Genomic DNA, 10,851 nt, shown 5'->3' on the forward strand with positions numbered 1-10,851 from the left:
ATTGGTTGATATTTTTTCCAGTACATATTGGGTTTCCTGTAGCAGGTAGGTAATAAATACAAGCCATTCGATTGACTAGTTTCAGTCTTGCAGGTTGAGAAAGATAGTATCCTGTCTTCCTTTCCCCACTTTGCATGATCAGTCACCATGCTGTGGAGACCTCACAAGCCACTGCAGCCAGAGCATGGTAGATCACCGCCCCCCCCCAAGCTAGGTAGTAGTACTGCCTGCAAAGCCTGGGGTACCAGGTACACTGGAACTCATTTTTTTTTTTTTTCATTCAGAGCCGCGGGGGGAGGGGGGGAGACTGAAAGTTCACCCAATTAGGATCCCTAGGGGGTGTGCCTTCTAAGGGGAGCACAGGAAAATGCTGCAGTGATGAAGAGCTTTAATAAAGCCACTATTTTGTAGATCTTAGAAAAATCGTATTACCCCCAGGTGAGTGATAAATGCCCTGGAATCTTTCAACTCTAACTCCGAGCAATATTCTCTCCATGATCCTCCTTTTAAATTTTCATTAGGGTAAAAATAAATGTATATTCATCTTACCTATTGAAGCTACCTCAAAATTATGAGTAGGAAATCTCATATATTTATTTGAAAATTCCCCAGTTATTGTTAAGTTGAATCTATTACCCTATTAAAAACTCATGTCCATTTAAATCTCAGAACTGCCCACAATGTCCTTTAAAATCTTCATTGTGAATGTATTGGAGAAATAAAAGCCCTAGGCCTGTAGCAGAACCAAATCTAGCCTTAGTTTGAGACAAAGATTTTGGATTTTGATGCCTAAGTGTTGAATTTTTGCTTCTGGATGATAAATTGCAGAGAGTAACTAGGGAGATTAGGTAGACTCTCTCTGAGAACTCAAGGGAAGGTTCTAGGAGATGCTTGGTGGGTAAGCATGCTTACTGTGTGAAAATAAGGATCTGAGTTTGGACCATCTTGTGTCTGAAATCTAGAGGAGCAGGAAGAGAAGAGCTGAAAACCAGTCAGGTCCAAATTCAATATAAACTGATAGTGCAGAGAGTAACCCAAGGTCCTCCGTTGGTTTCCAAATTGTCATGTGCAGACACAAACACACACAGTAAAAGTTCTCAATATAGCACACAATGGGCTCAAAAAACCTCAGGGGGTTAACAGAAGCGTATCACCAACATGTAGTAGAATCTAAGTGAAGCGTGTCAGATGTTAACAATGGCACAATCACAGTGGCACTCTCATGCTTCTTACTGCTCCATCGGTTTTTAACCCTTTTCTGAAAAGGAGGGTGGTGCTCTTTGAAATGCTCGCTTTTTCTATGGGAGAGCTTGACCACTCACTCAGTACTTCCATTCTTCTGTGTGTCCTGTAGAGACAATGTCTTCCTTGAATATATGTATATATATTTATGAATATAGCTTAGTTGGCACTAGTAACATTTTAATGCTTTGTAACTAATGCTATTATTATGATGCAGGTTGCCTACTAAATTGTACAAATATATAAAGGCCTAGGCAGTGTTTATAGTGGATAACTTCACTATTGTAATATTTCTTCACACATATTTAATAAATTAGGCACCAAGCCAAAATACAGGCAGCCCTGAGTGGAATGTGGAAAAGCAGAATTGCTTGGAATGCAAAAAATTCTGCTACCCTTAGTGAAGACAACCCTGTTGACTTTAATTTTGAGGTTACCAGTCTAATTGGGATTCCAGCACCCCCCAAGCAGTCTTAATAAGACATGAGAAAGAGGAGTTCATCTTCCATGGGTAATTATTTTTTCTAGTAGACAGTTTAGTTTCCAATTATCTATGTGTGATCAAGGGATACCTCTCATAGGAAACTTGTTTATACTGACAGAAATCTGTGTAGCTCTCATCTGACCCATGGTCTAGTTTATATTGCCTGGCCATTGTGTTTTTATTTCCCCCCCCAAACTGGGAAAAACATTGTCTGTAGTAATCCATAATTCTTCTGACAGAAGTGTACAGTGAAGAACAATGGATGCTGTCTAGTGTGATGAAATTACTTTTTTTGTAAGAGAAAGTTAAATTTGCATTCAACGTGGATGCCAGGGCAACTGGAAATTACTATATCAGCATTTACTACATATGTACTTCAAGGTACAGCTTTATCAAGTGGACACAGTTATCCTTGCTGGAGGCCAGAGGTCAAGAATGAGGAGGGTCTCATTCCCTTGAAGTAGCCTATTACTAAAGTCATCTATGAGGTGCAGATCCTGAGACCATAATCTTGTTTCTTTTTGCATAATCTCATTTCTTTCATCTGTCTACATAAAATACCACCAAAGCCTGACTTCTGCAGGGTTAATCTAACTTCATGGGACTTTTAGATTTTTCTTTTGGTCTGACAGGCTCACTAATAACTCCTATAAACAAACCTCTATATTTCTCAATGTTCCATGCCAGGGCATTCTGAATTTATCCTATTCTCTGTCTTACATGCCATATCGTCTGCTTAAACGTTATGTGTGGATACCTTAGCTTTCCCACTCTTGCTGACATCAGACATGGGACTGATGGATGGGCCTGAAGGATGCGGATCAGTGTAATGGGAGGTGGTTCTGGTAAACCAGCTTTTTCTTTAGCTTTAATCTTGATGTCTAATAAGTCCTTGTGATTCAGACAATAGAGATGACAGTCTAATTCAGGAGTGGATATACAACAAGGCAGCCTCCTGTCCAAAGAAAAGGTTTTGGCCTTCTATTAGGAAAACTGGGCTTTAAATCTGTAGTTTCTTAAAGTGTGGCCTGAGCTGAATGTCTAGTTTTTCTGATATGAACTTTATTAATAGAGACCACCATATCTCTCTAGCTGTCTCTTTGCTGTATCCTAGTTCAAGTTAGATAGTAGATAAAAATGGATTTTTAAAAGTAGGCAAGCATAAAATATTAACACTGTTTATCAATAGCATACTGTAAAACAACTCCGTAGCCTTTTGAATTCCATGGACAAATGCTATGTTGACCTCTACAGCAAGTCTTTCAGTCTGCTACATTCCCAAAGGAGACACTGGCCTTTCAGATATAGCTTTCCATTTCTTGGTCCACTGCATTCTCTGTGCATTGGCCTGTGTCTGCCTTTTCAGTTGTAATCAGCTTTCAGCATTGTTTAGAGTCTCCAAGTTGTTCTTCATGTTTGACCAAAGGTTGGCACCAACTAACAGATGTTTACCAAGCACTGGCTACATGTGTTAGCCATTGTGCTAGTTCTTGGGGGATGTAAGGGCAACTAAAGCCCAGACACTAAACTGAAGAAATGTACAATTGCTTTCAGGCTGCACCTGAGAAGGGAAAAAAACAAAACAAAACAAAAAACAATAAGCCATTCACAAAGAAGATGCTCAGGGACTATCACTGACAGTTGCTCTGTCCTCTCTGCTGACTGGAGGGCAGTACATAACTTCATACAGCAACAGATAAGCATGAAAAATACGCTCTTCTACAGTGTCTCATGAAAACAGCAATGATGTACTAACCATTTAATGGGATATCTGCTGTGTGGTGTTCAGATAAAATATACCACTGTTGACATAAGAGCTTCTCTAAGAGGTAGAGAGGAGGAGGCCATCTAAGCTTGCTGGGCTGTGGGGGAAGTGACATTAAAGGAAGAGCCTCAGAAGATGAGGGTCCTGGATAGACAAGAGTCAAGCAAAGCTGAGGGATAACGTGAGGTGATTTTTGAAGTGTGCTTTATGGGAGAAAAGCAGATCTGATTATTTGAATCCCATAGTTTCATGGGCTATGGTAAAATACAGAACTAGAAAGACAGATTGGGAGTAGATTTACTAGGTTTTCCATGCCATTTGAATGTAAATTCAGTTTATCACACCATGGGAAGCTATTAAAGATTTTTAATGAGAAGCTTTGACATGGAGAGAAATATCCTCCAGTGGCAGAGAACAGAGAAGCCTGCAGTAGCTGACTAAATAAGAAATGAGGTCTTTGGATAGGCTTAAAGAGAAATGCATGCAGGGGTTTCCTGAGGTTCTTTCAAAATACAAATGTGTGTACTCCTTCACTAGAAAAATGCTATCAGAAATTTTAGAGCAAGTACTAGTTTTCAAAATAGACTAGGTGATTATATTAATTCATGTCAATAAAATTATAAAGATTTACAGCCAGAATTGTCTCACTAATTAGGCTGTTGTTAAACAGAAAATTTCCAGCTCAGAATGATCTCAAACTTACCATGTAGCCGACACTTCAGGTGCTTCTGCCTCCATCTCCCAAGTACTGAAATGCAGGTGTCTTAGTCACTGTTGTATTGCTGTGAAAGAACAGTGTGATTAAGGTACTTACAGAAGAAAGCTTTTGTTTGTTCTTTTCTTTGGCCTTTACTTTTATGGTTTGAGACATGGTTTCTCTGCCTAGCAGCACTGGCTGACCTGAACCTTCCTCTGCAGACCAGGCTGGCCTTGAACTCACAGAGATCTGCCTATCTCTGTCTCCCGAGTGCTGTTAGCAAAGGCATGTTCCACCACTCCCAAGCAGAAGAAAGCTTTTAACTGGGTGGGGGCTTGCTTACAGTTTCAGAGAGTGTGTCTCTGATCATCATGGTGGGGAGCATGGCACCAGACAGGAAGGCATGATGCTGGAGTATAGCTGAGAGCTGACATCTTATCTGCAAGTTGGAAGAGACTGGGCCAGGAGGGGGCTTTTAAAAACCTCAAAACCCATCCCCAATAACACACCTCCTTTAACACAGCCACACTTCCTACTTCTCAAAACAATCTGCTACCTAGGTATTGAGCATGAAAATATCAGCCTTTGGGGGCTCGTCTCATTAGAACCACTCCACAGCTGTGGAGTGCCATGTGCAGTTTACTCAGTCCTGGGTACTGAACTCACACTGCTCACTCTTCCAGCTGAACTACATCTCCACTCCATTTAGGCGTTTTAAAGAAAATGTATGCTTATCAGATACAGACGATCTGATACCTTAACTATTTGATAGGTTTCATTGTTACATACTTCTGGTCCAAACATGTACAGGGCACTGGTAGGCATCTCAAAGCTTCTCACAATAAATCGGCAAATTCAATTCAGTTGTGCCCCAGGTTACAGCTACATTTTCCTATCAACATATCGGCCTCTTTCTTACAAGGCAGTTGAATAGTCTAAACCTTGGGTCATATTTACAACATACTTTAAATAAAACACAATGGTCCCTAAACTTCTGACCTGAATTTCTGTCAACAATGCCTAGAGAATCATGCTCACTTTACAGGAACAACGTTCTGTTTATGACAGACGGTAAGCTGCTGCATAGGCTGCAGAATCTGCAGCTGCATGTTAGCGTTCAATGTCTCATCCAGGCTTGCCACTGCTCTATGGCTTTCTTGCCCTCTGAGTTTGAGAGGAGGGAGAGCACTGCAGCTGTTACATCTCCAAAGCTCTACAAAGGGAAGTCAATGGCTGCCGCTATGCTCTGTGGCTGCAGATCAGCTGCAGTTCTGAGCAGCTGGAAGGGAAGCTGTTGAAATTTTGACTGTGGTGATTCAGTGTGTTATGAATTTTCAAGTCCCCGTCTTTTGATAAAACATGAGTGGAATACAAATAGTTGACTCCATACTTACGTCTCTTGCAATATTTTAATGACACTTTCAAAGGAAAAAAATAATTCCACCTCACAGGGACATGATGCTTCCAAATACAGAGCTTGGTGTTCTTATTTGCACGTCAGCCCCAGAATGCTATTCCATCCTTGGGTCTTTCTGCACTTGCTGTTTTAAGTAGCGAAAAAAAGGCAGAGGAAGCCATGTGCTTTTCCAGTTTCCTATAAATTCTATCTATGATGTGTAAATGAGAAAACCAGGAACAAGTCTCTTTATCTTGACTGAATATTGCTTCACATGAGAGAGTATGAGTCTAGAGGAGGTGACAGAATGCTCATTTATTACCTTTCAAAGTAATTTTCAAGTACGTCATTCTAGTTTTCCTCAGTTTTTGGAAATATGTGAGTCCATGTTTGAGCACATGTATACAGGTGTGTGTGTGTGTGTGCGTGTGCGTGTGCGTGTGCGTGTGTGTGTGTGTGTGTGTGTTTATGTGGAAGACAGAGGACATACTTAGGATGTCACCTACCTCTCTTGAGAAACTGCCTCTTGGTAGATTCGGTCTTACCAACTAGACTAGCATAGGCTGGCCCGTGAGACCTAGCAATCTTCTTATCCTTACTTCCTGTGTGAAGGAATTCCAAGAGTTTGCTGCCATGTGCTGGTTTGCTTAATTTCAACTTGACATAAGCTAGAGTCATTTGAGGAATCTTCACCTGACAAAATGCATTCATCAGATTGGCTCATAGGCAACCTATGGGGTATTGTTTGATAAATGGTTCATGAGGGAAGGCCAAGCCCACTCTAGATAGTTCCATTTTGGGACAGTTGGTCTTGGGTTATTTAATAGGAACGGACTGGGCAAGCCATGGAGAGCAAGCCGGTTATCAATAATGGTCTTGACTTAAGTTCCTGCTTCTAGATTTCTGTTTTGAGTTCCTGCCCCGATATCCTTTGGTACGGATTATGATCAGGACTTGTAAGCCACATAAGCCCTCTTCTCCCCAGGTTACCTTTGGGCAACAGAAAGCCAACTTAGATCCACCAGTCTGGCATTTTACACAAGCACTGAGGATTGTACGCAGATATTTATGTGTGCAAGTCAGAGTAAGCAACTATCAACTGAGCTATTTCCCCAGCCCTTCCCACCAAAACTTATTTCCCATTTCAGATGTGTGCATTATAAATTCAGAGATACTAAAAACTGGACAACATACCATCTATTCTGATTTAGAATTTCCCCAGTAAGTTGATTATGGTCACCTTTCATCACTGAGCCCATTGCCTCTCTCTGTTCTCCTCTCCATCAAAAGTCCTTGTGAGTACTAAATGCCAAAGAGTACTGGGATGAAGCCACAGGCATCTGGACCAGCCTGAACAACAATTCTGCCATCTTCTATCTTCTCATGAACACAAAACTTTAAGGGCATGGAATGATAAAAATATGAACTCTTTTTAAAAAACAATTTTGATGATTATTTTAAAGGAAAGAAATCTTAGGCCAGACTGAATGAAGCTTTCCAAGTCTTTCTTGAAAGCTGGCACTGTACAGAGATAAGCCCCAAACACAGGGTTCAATGACCACCCTACACACCAGAGGCAGTAGGCATGAGCTACCATAGTAGAGTCACTGGCCCAAGCCTGAAGCTACCACGATAGCCAAGTAAGGGACAAAAACTGTGTGCTGCCTTCAGGTGGCTTATACTCTGAAACCCAATGCACTTGACTGTCACATGTAACTGAAATCAGTTAGGGTTGAATAAAATCAAAGTATAATCATACAGATGTGTGGAAGAATCACATGCATGTCTTTGTATAGTAAATAACATTTTAAAAGAATAAACCACAAAGAGGGTTTTCATGGTTAAAGCAAGTTAAGGATTTTTGTTTGTTTGTTTTCTGTCCTTTGTTTTTTTGTGAGTGTGTTTGGTTTCTCTTTTTTTCTTCTTCTTTTTTTTTTTGATCTCTAAATTTCAAGGGGAGGTGAGGACACCCCGTGCTTATGCTTCTTAGGGACTCAAGTTCCAAGAGAGGCAAAGGTTTAATTGACTATTTATTACCGATTCGACATCTCTCACTTGCTACTTACCTTGTTAGGCATTAGGAATTAAAGACAAATATGGGTTCTCTACTTTAGAAGGTCCAGAGCAGAGATCTGCATCAGTGGAAGTGTACGTGGAATAAAATGTCATGAAGGGCACAGGAGCAAAATAATATAGAGAATCCTGTTATAGCATGTGTGAAAGTCAGTCTAGCAGGTGAGATGGGAGACAGAGATCTTGCGAGACAGTGCCCCTTTGCTGGACTTTGATAGGTGTGCAGTAGGGTAGGGCATATTAACTGGGTGCAAAGTTCAGGAGGCTCTGGTTTCCCTGTGGTGCTCTTCCACATTCTGCTCTACCACAAGCAGCCGTGCACATCCTGCAGGAGATGACCCGACTCCCAAAGACGGCCATTGTTTGTTAGGTGTCTATTGCTGTGATAAAGCAGTAGAGTAAAACATCTCAAGAGGAGGAAATATGTATTTGGCTCATGATGACAAGCACATCATTCCACAGTCATCTGGGTCAATTGTGCTTAGAATTGTAGTCAAGCAGTACATTGCAGAATAAGGTTGTGGCAAAGGAAGGTGTTCACTTTATAATATATAGGCTGCCAGTGGACAGGAGCAAGATACCCATGCTCAGGGCATGCAACAGTGACCCTCTTATGCCCATAGTTTCTCAGTTTCTCCACTCTACAAATAGTCTACTCAGTTATGAACCAATCAACTAAATGACTGGGTTGGAACCATTGGAAACAACCAATTTCCCAAAACTTGAACTCTGAACATTGTTGTACTGAGGACTAAGCTGATAAGCTTCGGGAGCACTTTGCACGTCCAACCTGTAACAATAACTCCTCAAAGGCCTCTGAACTAGTGTAGCACAGGACCAGCTCCTATTTCCTATCCTTCGAAGTGGACTTTGTAAAAGGATGAGGGTGATTGGGAGTCAAGACAGTCAATGTACACGATACACTTGAATTAGAAATTGTCATTACAAAATCTATCCCTTTGTACAATAAATACTCCCTAATGATATCTTAAAAATAGGGCTTTTTAAATTAATTAACTGATATGAATTCATATCAATAATTAATTGATGACATGAAGCACTCAAAAAAGCTGCTAGTACACTCTCAATACATGTTATTTCCTAATGATCGGATCATGGTGAGAAGTGCTAGTATTATGTCGGGCCATAGAAGGGTATCCTGGTTCTTGGGTTGTGGGTTAGGCCATGTCCCCAGAACCCAGGCTCCTGTCATGAGGTCTAATCTCCATTCAACCTGTGCCCTTCAGTCAGGTACACAGGTGGAGGGTGTGAACAGGCCCCAGGCTCTAGAGAGATTTACATACTAATAAGGTACCTGGAGGCCAGAGGATGGAGCCAATTAAGCATTCCTCCCCAGTTCCTCCCCCCTCTTCCCCTCCCTATTTAACTCAGGTCCACCCTGGGTTTTATGGGGCGCACATCCAGATCCATCCACCATCCGCCATGTCAATAAACCGGTTTTGGAAACCCAAGGACTTCCTCATGTGTTGGGGCTGCGCCATGAGGAACTGTGGAGAGGCCTTTACTGAGCAGCTGGGCCTAACTTCCAGCTGTAGGAACCCAGAGTGTTCCCAGCCAACTACACATATAGTGGCGTGAGGAACCCTGCAGCTCCCCAGCCAGTTTTTACCTACAGTATTAAATGCTTTGATCTCTTCACAGTGGGTGTGTACTACATCTCCCAGAAACCTCAAGATTTTCTCATGAGGGTCATGGGTCAATCTTCTCTGTGGAAGAAATAAGAGCAGGAAGAATACCTGAAGGATCTAAAACTAAATTCAAAAATATCTTCAGCCTATTAGGTTACATACATTGTAATAGTGTCCCCTCTGTGATTAGACCCTAGGTCTGTGGGGACCTTAGGTCTAACTCTTTTTTTCTATCTGCCTGCCTATGTTGGTTTGAATATGAATGGCTCCTACAGGGTCATAGATTTGAATGCTTGTTCACCAGGGAATGGTATTATTTGAAAGGATTAAGAGTGTAGCCTACTTGGAGGAAATATGTCACTGTGAAGGTAGGTAGTGGGGCATTAAGGTTTCAAAATCCCAAGCTAGGCCCAGTGTCTCTCTTCTTGCTGCCTATGGATCTGGTTGTAGAACTCTCAGTCCGTTTTCTACCACCATGTTTTCTGCCATGATGAAAATGGACTAAACCTCAGAAACTATAAGCTAGTAGCATTAAATGCTCTCTTTTATAATGTAGTCATGGTGTTTCATCACACCAATAGAACACTAACCAAGAGACTACATCTCTGTCTGTCTGTCTGTCTCTTTTCCACACTGACACACATAGACACATGGGAACACACATAACACAGAGACATACACACAGGCACACATACTCACACCATACAAACAGACTTACACCACACACACACAGTCACTCACCAGACACACACAGACAAATGCACACATACACACAGAGAGACACAGAGAGAGACACACAGACACACATGCCACAAAGACATAAGCACATACACCACACAGAGACACACACATACACACAGAGAGATGCACATACTCACTAAGAAAGCACATGTGAGCAGGCATATTCTAAGGATTGCTTTTTCTCTTTGTCTTACACTTACACATACACTTCCATTTTCTCACCTACAGATCCATTCGTTGCTGAGACCCCAACATAGGACTTCTGCACATTCTCTGGCTTTACTCGCTAATGACAGAACAAATCCTTCCTTCATGAAGTTATTTCTTCTCAGACATTTAATCTCAGCAACTAATTTTATCATTAGTTAAATGATAAAATTATCATTATATGCTAGAGACCTGCATATAAAAACAAGTCACAAAAGGAGCTCAAAATGATTGAAAAATATTTACAATTTAGAGTTGGGTCATTTATAGGTGTTTTGGAGTATGTCTGGCACATCATTGGCACTGGATGGTAATCATTAATGGAGGATATGACAGGAATTTTGATCTCTTTTGTTCAGTATTCTCAATGTCTATAATTGTGTCTGAAACATATACAATTATATATTTAATCATTTTTGTTCTTCAGTAAATGCATACCCTGGAGATTGGCATTTTATCATTGCATTAGCATTTTGAACTTTGAAGAGTTCTGGTGTCTTCTATGCTTAAATCTGCCCATCTGTCTGGCTCTCTTTGAGTCTTTGCCAGACATATCATCAGGCAAAGAACAAATTCGGAGACTCAGATGACACAGCT

Source organism: Arvicanthis niloticus, chromosome 27 (assembly GCF_011762505.2).
Source record: "Arvicanthis niloticus isolate mArvNil1 chromosome 27, mArvNil1.pat.X, whole genome shotgun sequence".
Lineage (NCBI taxonomy): Eukaryota > Metazoa > Chordata > Mammalia > Rodentia > Muridae > Arvicanthis > Arvicanthis niloticus.